The 24,631-nt window shown below is 40.9% G+C and overlaps 1 long non-coding RNA gene across 1 annotated transcript in view; it reads left to right on the forward strand.

Annotated features, from left to right (window-relative positions):
* Positions 1 to 10,758: 10,758 nt before the first annotated feature.
* Positions 10,759 to 24,631, forward strand: part of LOC149441554 (uncharacterized) — a 34,697-nt gene continuing 20,824 nt past the window's right edge. The window contains exon 1 of the long non-coding RNA XR_016307328.1: positions 10,759 to 12,647. This is a non-coding gene — a long non-coding RNA (uncharacterized LOC149441554). The remainder of the gene's footprint in view (positions 12,648 to 24,631) is intronic.

A 24,631-nucleotide genomic window follows, 5' to 3' on the forward strand; every position in this document is an offset into this window, starting at 1 on the left:
ACACTGGGACTGGTGTGGTAATTGGGGACACTGTAACTAATGTGGTAGTTATCATAGACACTGTAACTGGTGTGGAGATGATAAAGGACACTGTGGTGATTAGGGGACACTGTAACTGATGTGGCGGTGATCAGGGACTTTGTAATCAATGTGGTGGTGATTAAGGACACTGGGACTGGTGTGGTAGTGACCAGGGACACTGTAACTGATATGGCGGTTATCGGAGATACTGTAACTGAAGTGGCGGTTATTGGAGATACTGTAAATGATGTGAGGGTGATCAGGTACTTTGTAACTGGTGTGGTGATCAGGAACACTGGGACTGGTGCAGCAGTGATCAAGGACACTGGGACTGGTGTGAAAGGGCTCAGGGATGCTGGGACACCAGTGACACTTTTTAAAACTGTTTGCTTATAACAGTGAAGATCACTGTAAAAGAAATAGTTTTAACTTTCATAAGTGGCTTTCATTCATGACTCATTGTTTACTATTGTGATTGCAGTGATTGGCCACAGCTATCACATGGTACCTGGGCTAGTCACAACAGCCCGGTACTGACAGCTGTGATCCATTGGCCCTGATTTACTAAGAATTGAGTCTACCAGCAGACTCAATTAAATCAATTAAGACCTGTCAGTCTTCTGAGAGGCGTCTTGCAATCTTATTGACAAGCGTCTACTTTCCTGTTAGTAAATGTGGAATTGCGTCTCGCACATTTTTAGGTGCAATACCGGATATGTTCGTTAGATGGCGCACAAGCGCGGGCTTTGTACTGTTGGCGTTTTCCTGCTTGCATATGAGAATACTTAGAATGTAAAATAAAAAGTACACCTATATTATAATTTTTTTTTTTTTTGCTGTTTCTCCAAAATGATCAGACAACTAATGCATTTACAAATGAATGGCATACATTCTATTTTCAGATGTTAAACATTTTCACACTTATATCTCAAATAATTTGGAATGTCTAGTTCTAAGTTCCCAATATAATGATATAGCTTCCTTCTCTTTAATCACGTAACTATTCTATGTTAAAGTCATAGTGCAGCTCTATAAATGCATGTGATCAATAATGAACGCATGTAAAAACCAAAAAGTGCAAATAATTGCAATAATGATGTAAAATGGTAAATGGTGCTAAAATAAGTTCATATAATCATTCCTGAATAATGGAATGTCCTTCGTGTGAGAGTACCAACTCAGAGAGTGCCTATGAATGGCACGTGTGGTTTATCCGTGACGGACAGTAGTGCATGAACTCGTGAAAGGTCAACCACCCTTGGGACTGGTCTACACTCACCAGAACAAAAGTATTAATACGCATGGGTTATACACATCACACATCTGGGGGTGCAGCGGTAATGCTGGCAGCTATGGGTTAGTCATCCAGTTCCAGCCATCCATCTATCAGGGTGGGTGCCCAAATGGTCCTGGGGAGGAATTAGCTCAGCCACAGGAGCCAGAAAGGTGCTTAATAGTGTAGTACACCCGTCACAAGGGTGGATGACCTTTCTCGAGTTCATGCACTACTGTTCGTGGTTATATTTATACCATTTTAGTAGTCTATATAATTTTACCAGCGCTCGCTTTATCATTTTTAAACAATGTAACTATTCTACATTGTAGCTCAAACTGTGTCTCCCACAGTGGCTTAGTGGTTAGAGCTCAGAACTTACAGCACTTGGGTCATGGGTTCTAATCCCAGTCATGGCTGCATCCCAGTTTGCATGCTTTCCCTGTATGGATGTGTTTCTGTCAACACTCAAAAGACATGCTGTTAGGTTAATTGGGCCTAGTACATGGCTGAGTTTCTGCCCTTAGATTATAAGCTCCTTGACATTTATGAACGTTAAAAAAAATGGAGATCAATTTTCTGGGTTGTGTTAGTGCCAGGAATATTGATCAATCAATTATGATTTTGCCTAATGACTAGAAAGTGGATGAATCTTACCTGCGTCCTGTTCTTTTGAAAAGTTGGAAATCTGCAAGTTTCATGCTGTGTATATTTCATTGTAACTTTTTTATCTTCTTATAAATCTGTCTCCTTATACAACTTGACCCCCTCCCCCACCCTATCATCACCTGTCCCATATGCAAATCTATGGATCACCGCCCCACTCTTTTTAACTATTTATTTACTGATCAATCTGAATATGTCTCATTTTCTATCATCTACAGCTCAGTTCTCACATTATTATACGATTGCTGATTGTATATCACCACTAGTCTCATTGAATTCACAATTCCTGGTCAGTCCCGTTCCCTTACTTCTAATAATCTTTAGGACCAGTTCACACTACATGTGTTTCAGTTGCTTTTTCGGCATCACAAAGAAGGTTATATGGTTGTCAATGTCATAATTCACATCAGCACTTGCATTTTCAGTGCATTGCAGGTGCTGTAAACATAGTTGACCACGTTGCATTGTTTACGCACAGAACTGTACTGGAACGCGTTGAAACGCCCTTGAATGTACTAAAACGCACATATCCCTAATTAAAGTGAATAAAAAGTAGAAAAAACGAACTGGAAGGGATACAAAAATGCAATGCAACGTTTCCAAAACGCATCCAAAATGTACTGGAACACTCTAAACATGCATGCCAAAAGGGCATGCAAAAATGCATCAGGAACACATCTAGACTGTTTCTATAGTGTAAACTGGCCCTTAGGACTTGTTCACACCATTGAGTGGGTTGTTCGTGTGGCTAGAGCCACCTGTTACACTATGGGGATACAGCAGCTGTATGAACACAGGTTTTAATCTGACAGGTGTGAAGGCGTGGGGAAGTGGCCCTGAATGCTCTCTGTCTGTGTTCAGGGCTGTACGCCTGCACCCATGTGCTTGTCAAATTATGACCTGCAGCATTTCCATAGTGTAACATAGGTTGCCTGCAAACGGCGATATCCACAAAAACAAACCACTGATTCCCACTCTACAGGCCACAGCACCCATGTGAATGAGCCCCAAGACCTCAATTACACACACAGCTTTATTTATGTACTCAGTACACTCCCATCCACTAACACTCCCCACTACCACTTCCGGGTGTGTGCAAACGTCCTTCCGCAAACATCATGGCGTATTTCCGGTATGACAGCTGCTCTAGTGCCTCCTCCAACAGCTGTCTTGCCGTTTATTTGTGCACCATAGCAATTTTACATGCGGCTCCATTGTGTAGATGACATTCACAAATATATGTTTGCAGTTCTATTGTGGATTTGGCATTGGTGAATGTATGCTTGCAGCTATACTGTGTATATGACATTGGCAAATATATATTTGCCAGTAAAGGCCCAAAGTCAACATAAATTGGGGGCCCAATTTATTACTGTTAAGAGGATTGTAGAAAAAGAATAGGTAGCTGGACATTGAACACGACCTATTCATTGGTACATAACATGGTCTTGTGGTGCAATAGGGGGCTTTTGGTTTGTTAGTTTGGACATACTTGCATATAGCGCTGTCAATTTACGCAGCGCTTTACATATATGTGGTAAATTCACATCAGTCCCTAACCCTCAAGGGGCGTACTATCTAAGGTTCCTAACTTACATTCATACATATACTAGGGCCAATTTTGACAGGATCCATTTAACCTACCAGCATGTCTTTAGAGCGTGGGAGGAAACCGGCGTACCCGGAGGAAACACACAGGCACAGGGAGAAAATGCCAACTCCAGGCAGGAGGTGCCATGGTTGGGATTTGAACCAACAACCCTAGTACTGCCAGGTGGAAGTGCTAACCATTTAGCCACTGTGTTACATTCAACTAGAACATGAAATAATCCCCCCAAAAAATACATAGTTTAAATGTTTATTGATCAAATACACATTCCACATTTATTTGGACAGCAACAACAAGTAGGTACATTCAATATCTTGGTGAAGAAAAAAAAAAAAGCAGGATGTTGCTAAAATAGAACGGTCCTGCTCATAAGAGCTTACAATCTAAAAGATTATACTTATAATGAACTGTGCTTTCACAGGTTACAGCAGGAAACAAACGGTTAATATGAATCACTTAGGCTTATCCACAAAACAAGCTGCAGATCAAAATATCAATATAAAAAATATACGTGCCAAAATAAAAACACCTCCCCAAATCCCCACACATACATTTCTCATCATGTTTGTGTGAAAACTGCATTTCATTCTAACTAAAGCAAACTTGGAAGAGCAGAGCAATTGACGTGTTAGGATTACAATGCAAAGATAATAAACACACAATCATTGTACAATAACACACAAACACACCTTAGAAGGAAGAACATGCAAAACATTTACAGCCCACATCAAAACACAGCGTGAGTGTGGCCTGGGGCAATTCACCACAATATCTCTTCCTCCCCCAAACTACCACAGAGAAGGACTTGCAGAAAATAATGTGCCTGTACAAGGCAAAAATTAGCCACTAGTGCATCTCTTTATATAAGGTAGGCCACACCCACCACTGTCATTCATTTGGTCAGAGAAAGTGTTTGAACCTGATTAATTCTCTTCCCACCTGCGTTAACCCTTGGTATCCAGGCCCCACAAATCAGAGTCAGAAAGAAAGCCACAGTGAAGTGTACCTGTGCAGCATACAACAACATTGAACAGGGATGTAAAAGGGAACCCTATTGGCAATATTTCTTGGCCCTATGGGCACAGTTCACTCCAGATTATCGCATGAGTTAAAGCAGTCACATGACCACATCTCGCATGCAATACTGAAAATGTCAATTCACTTTTGCTAGTATGCGGCATTTCCCTTAAATCGGAAAAACACTCAGGAAATCAAACATAAAAAGGCCTTACACCCCTGTCACATCAAAGCGGATTTAGAAATCGTGCGACTTACAGTGAAGATGCCGATTTCCTTGCGATTTGCAAGACATCTGACACAGATATCTATGCAAATCGTCACAAAAGTAGTACATGTACGAGTTTAAAAATCAGTGTCGGAAACGCACCCATGTGACTGCTCTAATAGCAGACAATAGGGTGTGACTTGGCATACGATTTGCAAGTCGCATGTCATGTAAATCGCATGCCAAGTCGCATCAAGGGTGCACGATTTCAGGTGCGATTTGGGAATTGAAATTGTACCTGATATCGGATCTAATGAATGTGGATGTGAGTGTCTTAATGCAAGCGATTTGCTGCAGCAAGGCATGTGGTATCTGCATGCTCGGATAAGGGTCTGTTATGGATTTGGGGGGGGGGGGGGCATTATTTTATTTTTTTTATTTTTTTTTAATCATTTTCTTTCTCTCGCTCACTCTTCTCATGGTTTGACAAACTTTTCCAAAAGGAGGTGGAGTGCAAACCAGCATTATCCAATCAATCATTAGTCCAGGCCCTTATCTCATCTCATCGTTTGACATTCACATAAGGTGCAACTTTAAAGGTGTTTGAACAGACAAGGCCTCATTCTAATTCACATTCTAGGGATCATTTAGACAGAAAGCAAACATGCTGCCACCAGCACATGTATGCTAGGGTAGTCACACAGAGATCACGCAAATTCATTGCCATGGTTGGGATTCAAACCAACAACCCTAGCGTTGTGAGGCAGCAGTGCTAACCACTAATCCACGGAGCTGTTGATCACTAATCCACCCTGTATTTCTGTGGTGTGAATCAACCCTAAGTCCCTGGGCAAGGTCAGCGTAACTAGCCAGATATCTCAAATGTTGTGCTATGTTGCCAATTCAGATGTATGTTGGTTCTATGTATCCCAATACAAAGGATTGCAATACTAATACAGGCGTTACCGCGGTTTACCAACACCTCGGTTAATGTAATTTTTGGTTTACGAATGAAAATCCATTGAAAATAATGCCTCGGTTTACACAATTGTTAATCATTTTTTTTCGCAATACAAAGTGTATGTCGGCGCTGATTTTCAAATGCAAATGCCAGCCTTTTCTTTTTCTTCACTATAGTTCACAAGGTTAGACGTCACTTTCCCCAAAGTTACAGAAAACTTTGTATCTTTTAATAAGCTCAAAGTAAACATTGTTTCCTTTAGGGATATAAATTCTAAGAAAACTTTCTCTTTTAGCTGAGGGAAGGGACAGGTGAATTTCTGAGCTATAGTGAAGGAAAAAAAAAGGGAGAATTACATTTAAAAACCAGTACCATAATAAATAAAAAACTGCGTGGGGTCCCCCCCCCCATCCATACCAAGCCCTTCAGGTCTGGTATGGATATTAAGGGGTAACTCCATGCCGAAATTAAATAAAAAACAGCGTGGAGCCCCCCCCCAAAATCCATACCAGACTCTTATCCGAGCATGCAGCCTGGCAGGTCAGGAAAGGGGGGGGACGAGCAAGCGCCCCCCTTCCTGAACCATACCAGGCCACATGCCCTCAACATGGGGGGGTGCTTTGGGGCAGGGGGGCTCCCCCCCTAAAGCACCTTGTCCCCATGTTGATGGGGACAAAGGCCTCTTCCGTTAGTGGGATAATTGGTCGGACATTTTTCGGGATTTTGGCACATTTTGTTTATCGGTAAATTTTGAAAAAAATCGGCCGATTTTGCTGATCGGCCAATTTTCGCGGCAATGATTGGCAAAATCGGCTGATTTTCACGGCAATGATGGGCAAATCGGACAATCTTTTTATCGATAAAAAATCTGCGCATGAGCTGTGACCTGCAAGAAAAAGAAGAAAAAAATAAGAGAAAGAAGAGGAAGAAGAAGAAGAATTCCAGTCCGCTATTATATTTGACATTAAAAAGTATTGCGGTTGCAACAATGTATCTATTTGTGTCCAAAAAACCATCTGTATCCGAAATGGATACAAAAAGATACAATGTTGCAACCGCAATACTTTTTAATGTCAAATATAATAACGGGGCTCTCTGCCGCCCTGCCCCAAAGCACCCCCCCATGTTGAGGGCATGTAGCCTGGTATGGTTCAGGAGGGGGGGGGCGCTCGCTCCCCCCCCCCCTTCCTGACCTGCTGGGCTGCATGCTCGGATAAGGGTCTGGTATGGATTTCGGGGGGGACTCCACGCTGATTTTTTTTTTGTTTTTTGTTTTTTTTAATTTCGGTGTGGAGTTACCCCTTAATATCCATACCAGACCCGAAGGGTTTTCCATGTGCGCTTCAGTTGCGCACATGGAAAACAGCAATTGCATTACACATATTGGGCATATTCTAGAGCCACCAACAAAAGAAAGAGTTGAGGCAGAGGAAACAGAAGACCCCTGGAGGACAGAGAGCGAAATCCATCCATCCTGACCAAATACAGTGATCAGCAAGCCTAAGAGACCCGCGGTGGAAAAATTGAAATACTACATCCTGCAGCCCATCATTCTTGGAATTATACTGCAACTGGAAATTACCCTATCTGTCCACTTAAGGACAAAAAGCTGTTTTAGCGTAATTTATGGTTAGGCTAAAATTAAGGTGAGCGCATATATAAGAAAAGTGTATCCAGTCATTCTGATTATAATCATGGAGTGGACACAATATTGGATTGGAAAATTTAATTTTTAGGACACATTTTTTGGACACCATTTATTTTAAAAATATTTTTTATTTATCAATTTATATTTATTTACCATCTGATATTTTTATTTATATATATATATATATATATATATATATATATATATATATATATATATATATATATAACTTCACCTTTTAAAATATTTTTATTCATGAATTTTGGTCTTGGATCACATATTATACGGTTAATATTATTGTCATTTGAGCACATATTGCACTTCATATATTACAGTTCACATATTTAATTTATTTAGTGGAACGCAACACACTAGTTCATTCACACAGGTATATGAGTATGTGTAACAGTGTCAGTGAACCACAATAATTATATTTTTAAGATTTATATTTTATGCACATAATATATTTTTTGCACATAATTTATTTACCATAGTAGCTCGCAAGCACCATTATATTTAGTATTTTGGGGTGTAATTCCACATATACCCATGGCTTTTGTGAGAAATATATCATTTAAATGAAAACTTTGTGTAAAAACAAATGTTTTTGTCATTTTCTAGAAACTTTTGGAAAAAAAATAAATATTCCATGGACTCAATAGGCCTCTCAGCAGATAGCTTAGGGTGTCTACTTTCCAAAAAGGGGTCATTTGGGGGTGTTTGTACTATCCTGGTATTTTAGCACCTCAAGAAATGTGATGGGCAGTCAAAGTAAAAGCTGTGGAAATTCCATTATTTATACCATAGTTTGTAGATGCTATAACTTTCACACAAAGCAATCAATATACACTTATTGGGATTTTTTTTACCAAAAACACGTAGCAGAATACATTTTGGCCTAACTTTTTGATGAAATTTGAGTTTTTTGGATATTTTCTATGACAGAAATAGGAAAATATTTTTTTTTTGTTTATAGCGCCAAAAATAAAAAGCGCACAGGTGACCAAATACCTACAAATGTAAGCTCTATTTGTGCGAAAAAAAGGACGTAAATTTATGTATCGTATTGCATGACCACGCAATTGTCAGTTAAACTAGTGCAGTACTGTATAGCAAAAAAATTGCGTAAATTGTAGTATCTATACCATAGTTTGTAGACGCTATAACTTTCACACAAAGCTATCAATATACACTTATTAGACTAAAAATGCTTTTGGTAAAAAAAATCCTATTTTTGTTTATAGTGCGAAAAATAAAAAGCGCACAGGTGATCAAATACCACTGAAAGAAAGCTCTATTTGTGTGCAAAAAAGGACGTAAATTTCATTTGGGTTCAGTATTGCATGACCGCGCAATTATCAGTTGAATTAGTGCAGCGCCGAGTAGCAAAAAGAGGCCTGGTCATTAAATCACTGGAGGGCAAGTGGTTAAAATTGCTGAACCCTCTCTTTATATCACAGCAACCCCGCTTTACAATACAGCACTTTCTTTACATTACAGTGCCTGCTGTGCATCACAGCCCCCCTTTGCATTCAGATCCCCCATATTACATCACAGAGCCTCTTTTACTTAATTGTCCTTTGTCTCCCCTTCATATCACCCCCACCACCACCACCTTCACATCAGTGTCTTTTGTCACCCCTTTACATCACAGCCACCTTACCTAAATCTGACTAACCATCATAGCCCCCCTTGCATCCCAGCCCAACCTTTACAGCCCCCCCTTACTTGCCTCTAAGTCCCCTTCACAGCTACCCCCTTCCTTGTATCCTAGTCCCTTTCGCAGCCCCCCTGTCTTGCACCCCAATCACCTCTACATCCCTCACTTACATCTCAATCCCTTTCACAGCCCCCCCCTCCAGTCCTCTTTACAACCTTACTTGCATCTGTCCCCTTCACAGCCCCCCCTTACTTGCACCCAAGTCCCTTTCACATCCCCCTTTTTTTGCACCTTACAGCTCAACCCCCTTTAAAGCCCCACCTTCCTTGCACCCCAGTCCCCTTTACAACCCCCCTTCCTTGCACCCCAGTCCACTTCACAGCCTCCCTTCCTTGTACTCCAGCCCCCTTCACAGCCCAACCTTCCTTGCACCCCAGTCCTCAAAACCTCCCCTTCCTTGCTCCCCCGTCCACTTCACAGCCCCACTTCCTTGCACCCCAGTCCCCTTCACAGCCCCCCCCCCCTTACTTACATCTCAGCCCCTTTCCTTGCACCGAAGTCCTCACAGCCCCCCCCTGTTTTGCACCCCAGTCCCCTTTACAGCCCTTCCTTACATCTCAGTCCCCTTCATAGTTCCTCCCTTCCTTGCACCCAGTACCCTTTACAACCCCCCTTCCTCTTACTCCAGTCCACTTCACAGCCCCCCTTCCTTGCACCCCAGCATCCTTTACAAACCCCCCTTGCTTCTCTGTCCCCTCTTGCACCCCAGTCCTTCACAACCCCCCTTTTTTGTATACTGTTCCCCCTTCACAGCCCCCCCCTTCCTTCCTTGCAGCCAAGTCCCTTTTATACAAATGCCCTCCCTTATATTTCCCCCCTGCCATTTATAACCCTCCTTTTTGATCCTACTTTACACAGCAGGTAGAAGGCACGGCATGCCTGGACAGAGGGCGGGACATGTTGGACATGTTTTTCATGTTAACAGACAGGTGATTGGTTGCTAGGAACACCTAGAAACCAATCACCTGCTTGTTAAGTCAAAATATTAGCTCCCGCCCGCTGGATGGCCATGCCGTGCCTTCTGCTTTCTATGAAGATGAATGCTGTGGCGGTGGCAGCTGTGGGTGTTAGGAGGATATCAGCTGCTGAGGACATCCAGGCTGCTAAGTGCAAGAGCTGCAGTCCATATAGGATTGTCATTCAGTCTGTTTGTGGACCGCGGTCTGCCATTTAGTGATACCTGGATTAAATCAAAGCATATTCATGTGTTAGAATGGCCCAGTCAAAGTCCAGACCTAAATCCAATTGAGAATCTGTGACAAGACTTGAAAATTGCTGTTCACAGATGCTCTCCATCCAATCTGACAGAGTTTGAGCTGTTTTGCAAAGAAGAATGGGCAGCTGTAATTGCGGTGAAAGGTTGTTCTACAAATTCTTGACTCGGGGGTGAATACAAATGCAGGCCACACTTTTCATTATGTATTTGTAAAAACTTTTGAAAACCGGCTTTCATTTTCCTTCCACTTCACAAGTATGTGGTTGTACCGTGACAAAATGTTGAAAATTTCAAGGCTGTGTGTGTGTGTGTATATATATATATATATATATATATATATATATATATATATATATATATATATATATATATATACATACATACATACATACATACATACATATACACACACACACTATATTGCGAAACGTATGGGGACACCCCTCCTAATTATTGGATTCAGGTGTTCCAATCACCTCCATGGCCACAGGTGTATAAAACCAAGCACTTAGGCTTGACGACTGTTTCTACAAACATTTATGAAAGCCTGGGTCGCTGTCAGGGGATGTAGCTGTGTTCAGAATTAAGCAATCACATTCAAAATTATGTTAAATAGGAGTGAGTACACACCTGCCATCATTTAAAGTGCCTCTGGTTAACCCCAAATAAAGTTCAGCTGTTCTAGTAGGTCTTTCCTGACATTTTCTTAGTCGCATCCTACAGTAAAAGCCATGGTCCGCAGAGAGCTTCCAAAGCATCTGAGGGATCTCATTGTTAAAAGGTATCAGTCAGGAGAAGGGTACAAAATAATTTCCAAGGCATTAGATATACCATGGAACACAATGAAGACAGTCATCATCGAGTGGAGAAAATATGGCGCAACGGTGACATTACCAAGAACTCGATGTCCCTCCAAACTTGATGAAGAGAACTGGTGTGGGAGGCTGCCAAGAGGCCTACAGCAACATTAAAGGAGCTGTAGGAATATCTGGCAAGTACAAGTGTGTGGTACATGTGACAACAAGCTCCTGTATTCTTCATATGTCTGGGCTATGGGGTAGAGTGGCAAGATGGAAGCCTTTTCTTACGAAGAAAACATCCAAATCCTGCTAAATTTTGCAAAAACTCATCTGAAGTCTCCCGAAAACATGTGGGAAAATGTGCTATGGTCTGATGAAACCAAGGTTGAACTTTTTGGCCATAATTCCAAAAGGTATGTTTGGCGCAAAAACAACACTGCACATCACCAAAAGAATACTATACCCACAGTAAAGTATGGTGGTGGCAGCATAATGCTTTGGGGCTGTTTTCTTCAGCTGGAACTGAGGCCTTAGTCAAGGTAACTTATGAACAGTTCCAAATACCAGTCAATATTGGCACAAACTGTGCTGCTCACTGTTGCTGGACGCTTTGACACGATGAAGTAAAGGCCTGCCTCTGACAAGTTGGCCACCTCCATACAAGGGCACAGTGCAGAACAAAGCATGCAACTGTAAGTCCATAATGGGGGAATTATGTGCTGCAGGGAGATCACAGGTAATAATCTCGACTAGCCATTAGCCTTCTGTCTGCCTTTTTGTTTTTGCACAGCTTCTCTAATCCACTTCATGGCACAAGCCATTGGGAATCCCTAAAATATCTGTTGTACCCTGATCCTTATGGAACCCAGCAATAACTCTCTGATATGCAAAAGAGCACATTACAAGAGTGCTCATTCTCTGTGCTCTCACAGTAGTGACATAACTGACCATATAGAGCTCAAATGGTAAATGTTGAATAAAATGCAGATTTCCATTGCTGAAATGCACTCCAGCAAGATCTAGAATTTCAATTTTTGAGTTATACCATATACACTTTAGCTATATTTGGAAGGGTGTGACCATGTTGCAGTTAAGGGACACACATATCTTGCTGTTCTGCAGTAACCAACCTTTAATATTGCTTTTGCTGCTTTTCAGTCCCCGGCTATCTTGTATGTTGTCACCCTGGCCACTGTGTGAATAATTCATATATTTTCTAAAGTGAGATGTAGGGGTGTGTGTTTTTGTTTTTTAATATTTGGGAAGGGTAAAAAAAATGGAAAAAATCTTTTTATAGCAGATATGTTCAAACAACTTGTTAATGTTAACTGTTAGTAATGATATCCTATTTGTATCATTATTGCATAACAGTGTCATTCATGTTTTTGTTTGTAAATGCATAGGTATAACATCCAGTTGGACCCTGACCCCATCCGATTACCAGCTATCCCACTTATCTTTGCAGTGATAATTCTTATGAATTCCACTATAATGTCAATGAAATCCAGGTATGTATATTTTATGTATTACAAGGTTTAACCACTAGCCTACAGGGCACTTTCACCCCCTTCCTGCCCAGGCCAATTTCCAGCTTTCAGCGCTGTCACACTTTGAATGACAATTGCGCGGTCATGAAACACTGTACCCATTTAAAATTTTTATCCTTTTTTTGAGACAGAGCTTTCTTTTGGTGGTATTTAATCACCTCTGGGATTTTTATTTTTTCTTAAACCAAAAACCACAGAAAATGTTGAAAAAAAGTTTTAGTTTTTGTTATACAATTTTGTAAATAAGTGATTTTTCTCCTTCACTGATGTGCGCTAATGAGGCTGCAGTGATGGGCACTGATAGGCTGCACCGATGAACACTGATAGGTGGCACTAATGGGCACTGATGTGGAGGCACTGGTAGATTGCACTGATGGGCATTGACAAGCATCACTGATGGGCACTGAAAGGCAGCATTGATACATGACACTGCTATATGGCACTGATAGGCAGCACTGACTGGCACTGTTAGGCGGCACTGACTGGCACTGACAGGCGACATTGATTGGCACTGATAGGCGGCACTGATTGGCAGCACTGATAGGCGGCACTGATTGGCATTGATGGGTGGCACTGACTGGCACTGATGGGTGACATTGAAAGGCAGCTCAGATGGGCACTGATATATGGCATTGATGTGCACTGGTATGCACTGATATGTGGCATTGATGAGCACTGACTGCTGGCACTGATGGACACTGACAGGTGGAACTTTTGGGGCCACAGTGATCATCAGCGTACATGTCCCCTCCGCGGAAAGCCGATTACCAGCTCTCCTCTCCCCTCGAGCTGTCAGCGTGACAGCGCGAGAGGAGAGAAATGCCGATAACCGGCATTTCCGTGTTACATGTGATCAGCTGTGATTGGACACAGCTGATCACATGACCGAGTCGATATCTTCGGCTCTTTCCGTGATCCGCTGTGTCCGAGGGACACAGTGCACCGGCGATCGCCACGCTGCGTGCTCCCTATGGAAGGACTATCAGAACAAGAGAACCACCTTGCGCCCGTCATTGTACTATATGGCGGGCGGAAGGTGGTTAAATGTAACTGATTAGTTATTTCATTTTTACATTTTAAAAGGTAACGCCACTTTTGTGGAAATAAAATTAGCCAAAAAAAAGTGTATACGACGTCCTCCCAGAACACGCGCACACGCCACTCTCTGGACACAGCTGATCACGTGATGAGGTAAAAGGTCAATCACAGCGGCCTTTTACCACGTGATCAGCTGTGTCCAATGACACAGCAGATCACAATGTAAATACAGTTGCCGGTTATCGGCAGCACTTTCTTCACGCTGTTACAGCGTGAGGAAAGTACTGCCGATAACCGGCAAATGACAGAGGACATCTGCACTGATGATCAGTGCCCAGTAGTGCCACCCATCAGTGCCCATCGTTGCTGCATATCAGTGCAGCATCATCAGTGCCTCCTCATCAACGCACATCAGTGAAGCAGAAAAATTGCCTGTTTAGAAAATTTTATAATAGAAACAAAGAAAAACTTCTTTTTCTTTTTTCTAATTTTTTGCTATTTTTTGGTTTATAGTGCAAAAAATAAAACACCCAGTGGTGATTAAATACCACCAAAAGAAAGCTCTATGTGTGTGAAAAAAATTATAAAAATGTCATATGGGTACAATGTTGCATGACCGCGCAATTGTCATTCAAAGTGCGACAGCGCTGAAAGCTGAAAATAGGCCTGGGCACCAAGGGGGTAAAAATTCAAATGGTTACAAAATACCTTTCCTTTTCAATCTGCAGCACTGTAAAATGCAATGCAATATGGCAACCTGGAGGCATTCTGTATACAGATGGTGTACAGGACAGCCCCCAGAAATGTAATTTCCTGCTTGTGTGATTGGCATATTTTTCCAGAAGTCTGCACCAAGATATACTCCCCGACCACTTTATTAGTTACACCTTGCTAGTTCCGGGTTGGACCCCCGTTTGCCTTCAGAACCGCCTTAATACTTTGTGGCATAGATTCAACAGTGTTAGAAACATTCCTCAGAGATTCTGGTCCATACTGATATGATAGCATCATGCAGTTGCTGCAGATTTGTCAGCTGCACATCCATGATGCGAATCTACCATTCCACCACATCCCAGAGGTGTTCTATTGGTTTCAGATCTGGTGACTGTGGAGGACATTGGAGTACAGTGAACTCATTGTCATGTTCAAGAAACCAATTTGAGATGATTTGAGCTTTGTGACATGGTGCATCATCCTGCTGGAAGTAGCCATCAACAGATGGGTACACTGGCACCCGGTGTGGTCTTCTGTTGCTGTAGCCCATCTGCCTCAAGGTTTGACATGTTGTGCATTCAGAGATGGTATTCTGTATACCTTTGTTGTAACCAGTGGTTATTTGAGTTACTGTTGCCTTTCTATCATCTCGAACCAGTGTGCCCATTCTCCTCTGACTTCTGACATCAACAAGTCATTTTTGTCCACACAATATGCCACTGGATATTTTCTCTTTTTCGGACCATTCTCTGTAAACCCTAGAGATGGTTGTGCGTGAAAATCCCAGTAGATTTTTGAAATACTTAGACCAGCCCGTCTGGAACCAACAACCATGCCATGTTCAAAGTCACTAAAATCTCCTTTCTCCTCCATTCTGATGCTCGGTTTAAACTTCAGCATGTTGTGTTAACCACGTCTAGATGGCTAAATGCATTGAGTTGCTGCCATGTGATTGGCTGATTAGCAATTTATGTTACCAAGCAATTAAACAGGTGTACCTAATAAAGTGGCTGAGTCTACAAGTCAGATTTTTGGCATCCCCTGCAACAAAAATGTCATTCCCATAGGAAAGTCACGCCTAAAGGGATGCAGACCTTGCAGATTTCCTCATTAGAGCCCTGCAGGTGCAGCAGCTGATTTACAGTTATAAAGACACTCCCATACAGAGTCTCTTTGCACATGGACACAGACAAACCGCTATTTCTCCAGAATAATAAAAGGTAGCAATCTGCAATGACATTTGTTAAAATCCTTGCAACATACAAAGATCACCCAGAGGGGAATGTTTTTTTTTTCTCTCAACAAAAGTGGAGTTACTCTTGAAGCTGGTCTACATTATACAATTTTCTTGCTCAATTTCCGTTAGCTCTACCTTCAGCTATGTAGTGCAAGGGCCTGCGTGCTACATACAAATTGAAAGTGTTTAGGTTTGACCTCATAGAATGTGGTTTTGGTAAAGCTAAAAGAAAATGTGTATGTTTGCCAGCCTTTGTATTTCTCCTGTTTGCAAAAATTAAAATAAACACTTTCAATTTGACTTTTACTGCATAGTCCCATAACTAGCAAAGTAGCTAGCTAACGTTAGACTTCTCTAAAATTTAGAGAAGTTGATTTGGAAGATCAGAAGTAGGAAAAATTCCACCTCATTAACCCAATACTATTTTACAAAGGCTACGTGATTTGTTTTTCACAGCACATTAGCTACACATCCTATAGCTCCTACAGTTCGGCTTATTTTTCACATACATATAAAAATCTTACTTTTTGGCAATAAAATTACTTAAACTCCCAAAACTTTATATATTTTCTGAAAGCAGAAGCCCTGTAGAATAAAAAGGTGATGGTTGCAAATTTTTATGTCACATATTTGCACAGCTGTTTACTAAAAGCAAATTTTCAGGAAGAAATATAATAAAATGAATTTTAGTGCAAAAACACACAATATAATACCCATTTTTGGTTAAAATATAAAAGATGAGGTTGCACAGAGTAAATACAGTGGATATAAAAAGTTTACACACCCCTGTTAAAATGTCAGGTTTCTGTGATGTAAAAAAAATGAGACAAAGATAAATCATTTCCTAACTTTTTCCACCTTTAATATAACCTATAAACTGTACAACTCAGTTGAACAGAAAACTGAAATCTTTTAGGTGGAGGGAAGTAAAAATAAAATAATATGGTTGCATAATTGTACACACCCTTAAACTAATCCTTTTTTGAAGCACCTTTTGATTTTATCACAGCACACTCCGTCTTTTTTGGGTATGAGTCTATCAGCATGGCACATCTTGACTTAGCAATATTTGCCCACTCTTCCTTGCAAAAACACTCCAAATCTGTTAGATTGTGAGGACATCTCCTGTGCACAGCCCTCTTGAGATCACCCCACAGACTTTCAATTGAATTCAAGTCTAGGCTCTAGCTGGGCCATTCCAAAACTTTAATCTTCTTCTGGTGAAGCCATTCCTTTGTTGATTTGGATGTATGCCTTAGGTCGTTGTCATGCATAATTCCCTCTGCCTTGACTAAGGCCCCAGTTCCAGCTGAAGAAAAACAGCCACAAAGCATGATGCTGCCACCACCATGCTTCACTGTGGGTATGGTGTTCTTTTGGTGATGTGCAGTGTTGTTTTTGCACCAAACATATCTTTTGGAATTATGGCCAAAACGTTCAAGCTTGGTTTCATCAGACCATAACACATTTTCCCACATGCTTTCGGGAGACTTCAGACGTGCTTTTGCAAGAGTTAGCTGGGCTTGGATGTTTTTCTTCGTAAGAAAAGGCTTCCATCTTTCCACTCTACCCCATAGCCCAGACATTTTGGAGGGACTTTGGAGATCTTGGTAATGTAACTATTGCGCCATATTTTCTCCACTTGATGACTGTCTTCATTGTGTTCCATGGTATATCTAATGCCTTGGAAATTATTTTGTACCCTTCTCCTGACTGATACCTTTTAACAATGAGATCCCTCAGATGCTTTGGAAGCTCTCTGTGGACCATGACTTTTGCTGTAGGATGCGACTAAGAAAATGTCAGGAATGACCTACTAGAACAGCTGAACTTTATTTGGGGTTAAATGATGGCAGGAGTGTGCTCACTCCTGTTTAACATGATTTTGAATGTGATTGCTTAATTCTGACACAGCTACATCCCCAGTTATAAGAGGGTGTGCACACTCAGGCAACCAGATTATATTAGCGGTTTATGTTTACTAACCCCCCCCCCCCCTTAAAAGATTTCAATTTGTTTTTCAACTGAGTTGAAATGACTTATCTGTCTTATTTTGTTTACATCACAGAAACCTTACATTTTAACAGGGGTGTGTAGACTTTTTATATCCACTGTAGATACCAAACATTCCATGTCTTGCATGTGCCCACGATATTGCCAAAAAAATCACCATAGGTGATGCTTTAAAAGCCTTTACAGCTCATCAGTTTAGAGTTAACTAGGAGCTCTTGTGTTAGAATTATTGTACTCTGACGTTTGCGGCGATATGTCACATGCGGTTTACATTCACGTGCACACCCCAGGCTTGTGTTTGCGCAGGTGTGAGGGGATACGGGGGTTACTGTAACTTTTTTTTTTTCATTATTTGACTGTTTTATTATAATTTTATTTATTAAGAATTTTTTCTTCACTGTATTTATTTTTATTTGATTGCTATCACAAGGGGTTAATAAACCCATATATGATTGTATTGGGCAGGTGACAGGTATTCTTTATGGAGACATTAGGGGTCTAATAGATCCCAATGTCTCCCCTGCCCTTCACACCACCTAACCAAGCACAGATCAGCTTGGTTAGAGTTATCCCTTGGCTGTACTGGCCAGGAAATGGCACATCTGAAACCTGAAGTGACATCACATTATGTTGGATCGTGGCATGGATTAGCCTTGGTCTCACAGTGTTCTCCATCCCCTAGCTGGCGGTTGTGTTTCCGTGCTCCGGTAAGAGTGAGTGAGGCCCTGAACCACCCAGGGGGAAGGGGGGGGGTTGGGGCAGCCATCAGCTTGTGATGAAAGGTTGTCTTTGGATGTACTGTACGTAGTACGTCCAAAGAGATGAAATGGTTAAACAGCCCTAGAATGGATGTTTTCTGTGTCCTGAGAAATCCTAGTGGAATTTGGAAAGTGTATGGCAGGTGTTTTTGTTGAGCTAGTGACTGCAAACATCAAAGTGGTATTAAACCCAAAAACAAAAATGTAGTATCTTGCAGCTTACCTGTCCTTAGATGTGATAGCTGCATTTGCTTTATATTTAAGGCTTTTTTTCCCTTTATTTTCACCTGGTAATCCAGCCAGCTATACGCTTCCTGTCTTAGGGTGTTAGTGTTCTGGATGAATCCATAAAGCAGATGCCTTTGGACAGCAGCATTTTCAGTTTGGGGAGAGGATTATGTTAGACTAGCAGATTTAGATCAACTTGACTAACAAATTGAACATGAACTATTCTCTTTTCCTTTTATGATGAAGGTTTTCCATTACTAAAAGCTGTCCATTGCACCCCTGTTGGTGTTAAATGATTTGTCTCAACCTTCTAGTCTAACTGCTACCTTGTCTGCATGGCTTGGACTGTTAAAGTAAGTTGAAAAATAACAGACATACTGGCTGGATCAGCCATTCTCAGCCTTTCTAGCACCCCAGGGTGCCGCGAGAGGTCTTCAGCTGTGCCATGGCGTCCTTTTGTAATGAAATGCTGTCAGTTGAGCCTGAGCTCCCGATCCCCACCCACACTATACAATGGCACTGGGATATCCATCAGACTGCTGAGTACACTGAGCACAGTGAAACCAAAGGGAGGGGGAGTGTTGCTGTGCTCTGACCCCTAGAGTGCAGTACCTGGCTGTGTGATGGATGGTAATGTATTGCAACTTTTTATAGGACTGTATACATGTGTTTGTGTGTACATGTGTGTGCAATGTGTCTGTTTTGTGTGCGTATATTTATGTGTGTGCGTGTGTCTGTAGTATGTGTGCCTGTTTACATGTGTCTGTGTGTACATGTGTTTGCATGTATGTACCCACTTCCAACATAGGCCAAATTTCAGCTCTCAGCGCTCACACTTTGAATGACAATTGTGCGGTCATGCAGTGCTGTACCCAAACTAGATTTTTATCATTTTGTTCACACAACTAGAGCTTCCTTTTGGTGGTACTTAACCACTTCCCATCCGGACGGAGCATTGCAGGTGCGGGTGGCCGTTTATAAACGTCCTCCGGATACAGCAGAACACCGATGGCTGTACGGGACCTCCGTGTGAGGTCCCGATCATGTGATCACTGATTGGCCAATTAGTGATCACATGAATAGTAGTAAGCAAGGTGTCACTTCTGACATCATTGCTTGCTACTATTGAAATCTGTGAATGATCACAGAAGTCACATGGTACAAGGCTATTTACAACAGCCTTGTACCATGTGACAAGCTGTGACCAATCACAGCTCTCACAGTATTTCTCAATGACTGCAAGAATGCAGCCAGAGAGAAGGAGAAATTATTGCTTTTACAGCCTTTATGGGTGTAAAAGCAATCGGTGTAAAAAAAAAAAAATCTTCATCACCCCCCACAAGTAGTACAATGTCACTAAGGTGGCATTGTACTGCTCGGGTGACAGAGTGTTAAAAAAAAAAAAATACAAAAATAAAATAAAAATGTCAAAACATTTTTTGAAAAATTATAATTTTTGGTTATAAACTAATTTGGGTAATTTTTTTTTATTAAAAAGATGATTACATTTTGGCCAAGATTTATGAAGAAATATTATTTATTTGCAAAATTTTATAAAAACACTTTTTTTTCAAAATTTTGGACTTTTTCACTTATATAGCAAAAAAATTAAAATCCCAGTGGTGAATAAATACCACCAAAATAAAGTTTTATCTGTCTCAAAAAAATGCTGAAAAATTCATATGGGTACAGTGTTGCATGACCGTGCAATTGTCATTCAAAGTGTGATGGTGCTGAGAGCTGAAAATTGGCCTGGACAGGAAGGGGGTTAACGTGTCCGGACTTGAAGGGGTTAAAGAATAAGTTCACCTTTGGGAATATGTTACATGTTCCACCCATTTTTAGGGTGGAACATGTAACGTTCCCACAGCCGCCGGCCGACCCTTCCCTCCCTCTAACAGATAGTACGGGGAGAAGTCTCCTCGTACTATCGGTCAAATTTGAAGACAGCGCGGCCTTGTGGGGTTCCACCCACATAGCCGCATCATTCATTCACGGACTTGAATGAATGAATGAATGAGCTGCAAGTCTCAACAGCCTTAGTGGCGGTCGGCTTGTGGTTTTCAATGAACTACCCCGGCGCTCCACAGTTCATTGAAGCTTCCTATCAGAATATCTGCTTGCTAGTACATCCCATACAGCAAGCAGATATTCTGAAAGGTCTGCAGGAGATCTGCATGGCATCAGAGATCTATTGATCACTGGTGCAATACTTCCAGGCTCCTTTAGACAGAAATAATAAATGCATATTTTTTTTACCTGCAAAAGAATGTGTATTTATTATTTTTGTCTAAAAGGTGAAGTTAACTTTTACACCCGTCACATCAAAGCCGATTTTGAAATTGTGTGACTTAAAGTGAAGTCGCACGATTTAAAAATCAGGTGACGTGCTGATTTCCTTGTGATTTGCAAGACATCTGACTCGGATGTCTATACAAATCACAACAAAAGTAGTGCATGTACTACTTTAGACATCAGTGTGGCACCGACCAAGTCGGTACCGCACCGATGTGAACGCTCTAATAGCGGACAATAGAGTGCGACTTGGCATACGATTTGCAATTTGCCTGGCATGCAAATCACATGCCACATTACACCTGACATGACCGGAGGCTTAATCACCACTGGGTTTTTTGGGTTTTGGGGGTTTTTTGGTAAATTAACAAAAAAAGACAGAAAATTTTGAAAAAAAACAACCACGTTTTTCTTCGTTTGTGTTATAAAATTTTGCAAATAAATAATTGCTCTTCATAAATTTAGGCCAAAATGTATTCTGCTACATTTCTTTGGTGAAAATAACCCAAATCAGTATTTATTATTTAGTCTGTAGAAAAGTCCACAAACTATGGGATATATCTGAAAATCAATCCTGAAGTACTGATGACCAATCTAATTTCTTGAGTCCCAAAAATGTCAGGACAGTACAGATATCCCCCAAATTACCCCTTTTTGCAAAGAGATACTCAGAGGTATTTAGTAAGAGGCATTGCAAGTTTTTTAAAGTTGTAATTTTTTGGAAAATGAAGAAATTTAAAAAAAAAACTGTTACCAGTGCAGTACAGCATCAATACATAACTGGTGTGGCGGTGCTCAGGGACACTGATTGGTGACAGTACAAACAAAAACGAATAATTTACAAAAACATTTTGTTACATTTTTTTCTTATTTTTACGATTTGTTTTTCATAACACACTGTGACCATAGTAACATTGTATTATCCTGGGGAAGTGATCTGTTTTTTTTTTTTGTTTTTTTTTATTTAGACATGATTGCTTATAGCAAATAATTTCTTCGCTATAAGCAAGCAATTTAACTGAATGAAATCGATTCATTCAGGTTTTTGTGTTGTGATTAGCTGTGATTGGCTACAACTAATCACATAACACAGATGGGCTGTGATTGGCCCAGTCTGTACATGTGATCTCTGTGACCAATGACGGCTAGTGACACAATTGTATAAAATGGATGGCATGAAAGGAAGCCGTCCGTTGTTAACAATTGTCAAGTGACCTGCTGTGATTGGTCACATGGTAATGGCAACGGGCCGGTACACAGATCTGTCATCAGCTGTGTCCAAAAATACTTTTCAAGGGCGCCCCGACTGGAAAAATGGTTGAGAAACACTGGGCTGGATCACCAGGTGAAAAAAGGGAAGAAAAAAAACAAATGCAGCCACCACATCTAAGAATTGATAAGCTGCTATTTTAATACATTTTTTGTATTCGAGTTTAATACTGCTTTGAATGATTACACCACTTTTGTGGGGGGAAAAAAGCAAATAAACGCTGTAATAACACAAGTATCAGAGCACACATTAATAACCCCCACCGATAGTGTCAGTGGACGCATTAATAACCCTCAGCATTGATGTCAGTGAACATATTGATAACTCCCAACATTGATGTCATTGGATGCATTAATACCTTCCAGCATTGATGTCCATGGACTCCATATTAACTCCTAGCATTGTTGTCAGTGGATGTACAGTGCCTTGAAAAAGTATTCATACCCCTTGAAATTGTCCACATTTTGTCATGTTCTAAAAAAAAAAAAGTAAATATATTTAATTGGGATGTTATGTGATAGACCAACACAAAGTGGCACATAATTGTGAAGTGGAAGGAAAATGATAAAAGGTTTTCAAAAATTTTTTTTACAAATATCTGAAAAGTGTGTCGTGCATGTGTATTCAGCCCCCTTTACTCTGATACCCCTAACGAAAATCTAGTGGAACCAATTGCCTTCAGAAGTCACCTAAAAAATACAGTCCACCTGTGTGTAAATTTTAATCTCAGTATAAATACAGCTGTTCTGTGAAGCCCTTAGAGGTTTGTTAGAGAACATTAGTGAACAAACAGCATCATGAAGGCCAAGGAACACACCAGACAGGGCAGGGATAAAGTTGAGGAAAAGTTTAAAGCAGGGTTAGGTTATAAAAAAAATATCCCAAGCTCTGAACACCTCACGGAGCACTGTTCAATGTGTCACCTGAAAATGGAAAGAGTATGGTACAACTTCAAACCTACCAAGACATGGCTGTCCACCTAAACTGGGGGGGCCGGGCAAGGACAGCATTAATCAGAGAAGCAACCAAAAGGCCCATGGTATCTCTGGAGGAGCTGCAGAAATCCACAGCTCAGGAGGGAGAATCTGTCCACAGGACAACTATTACGGAACTTGGTTCTCTGAGTGCTCCAGACATTGCTTGTGAACTAGCAGGTCTATTGGCTAAACCAAAGCTTGAGAATCGTGGAAACAATTGTAGCCCCTGTGGAACCAGTATCACACCACTTCCAGTTGGTGTTCCCAGCACCCTGAAGGGGTTGAGCTATCTATACGGACCATCGTACCTCAGCACTTTGAGGAAGATCATCCACCCCCAGGCTGCACCTTTATCCATACTTGAGGGACCCCTGCATACCAGGAGTACAATATACAACACGCTTTCAATTAGCGCATCTGGTAAGCATCTGGTAGCGCACTCTGTATATTTATTACATCATCCCAAGGAGAAATAACATTCTGGGACTCCATACAAGTTATTTGAAGATTGCACTTGATCTTAAGATATTTGGGCATTATAATACTTCTACACATGTCATGATCATGCATTTTTCATGAACATTCACACACTAATCATTCGTTCACCTCCAGTGTACTTTTGTTACTATTCATGTTTACTATATATATGCATAACGCATTTATTTCATACATGCGCCTATAAGACATACATTAGGCTTTTTGTTCAACTTCTAGCGCTGCACCAATATTTACTCTGTTATCTGAAGGCATTTTGGTTCACCTTTTAGTGTGTTCAGCTGCTTATTCCATCAATTAAGTTCAAGCTCGCTTTATCACTTCATTATTCTTAACATTTTAGTTGATCCACGGAATATCCGATTTCCTCTCAGGGGATCAGGAAGGATTTTTTTTCCAAGCAGGAGCAAATTGGATCATGCTTTGCTGGGGTTTTTTTTTTGCCTTCCTCTGAATTAACTGTGGGTATATGATTATAACTTTTTTTATGGTTGAACTGGATGGACTTTTGTCTTTTTTTTTCTGCCAGACTAACTATGTAACTTGGGCAGAGGTTCACCTTCCAGCAGGACAACGACCCTAAACATGGATTCAGAGCTACAATGGAATGGTTTGGATCAAAGCATATTCAGGTGTTAGAGTGGCTCAGTCAAAGTCCAGACTTAAATCCAATTGAGAATCTGTGGCAAAACTTGAAAATTGCTGTTCACAGATGCTCTACATCCAATCTGTCAGAGCTTGAGCTATTTTGCAAAAACAAATGAGAAAAACTTTCACTCTTTAGATGTGCAAAGCTGGTAGAGACATCTCCAAAAAGACTTGCAGCTGTAATTGCAGTGAAAGGTGGTTCTACAAAGTATTGACTTAGGAGGGCTAAATACAAATGCACGCGACACTTTTCAGATATTTATTTGTAAAAA

The sequence above is a fragment of the Staurois parvus genome, unplaced genomic scaffold (assembly GCF_062004578.1).
Source record: "Staurois parvus isolate SC_StPar_1 unplaced genomic scaffold, SC_StPar_1.0 ptg000975l, whole genome shotgun sequence".
NCBI classification, from domain to species: Eukaryota; Metazoa; Chordata; class Amphibia; order Anura; family Ranidae; genus Staurois; species Staurois parvus.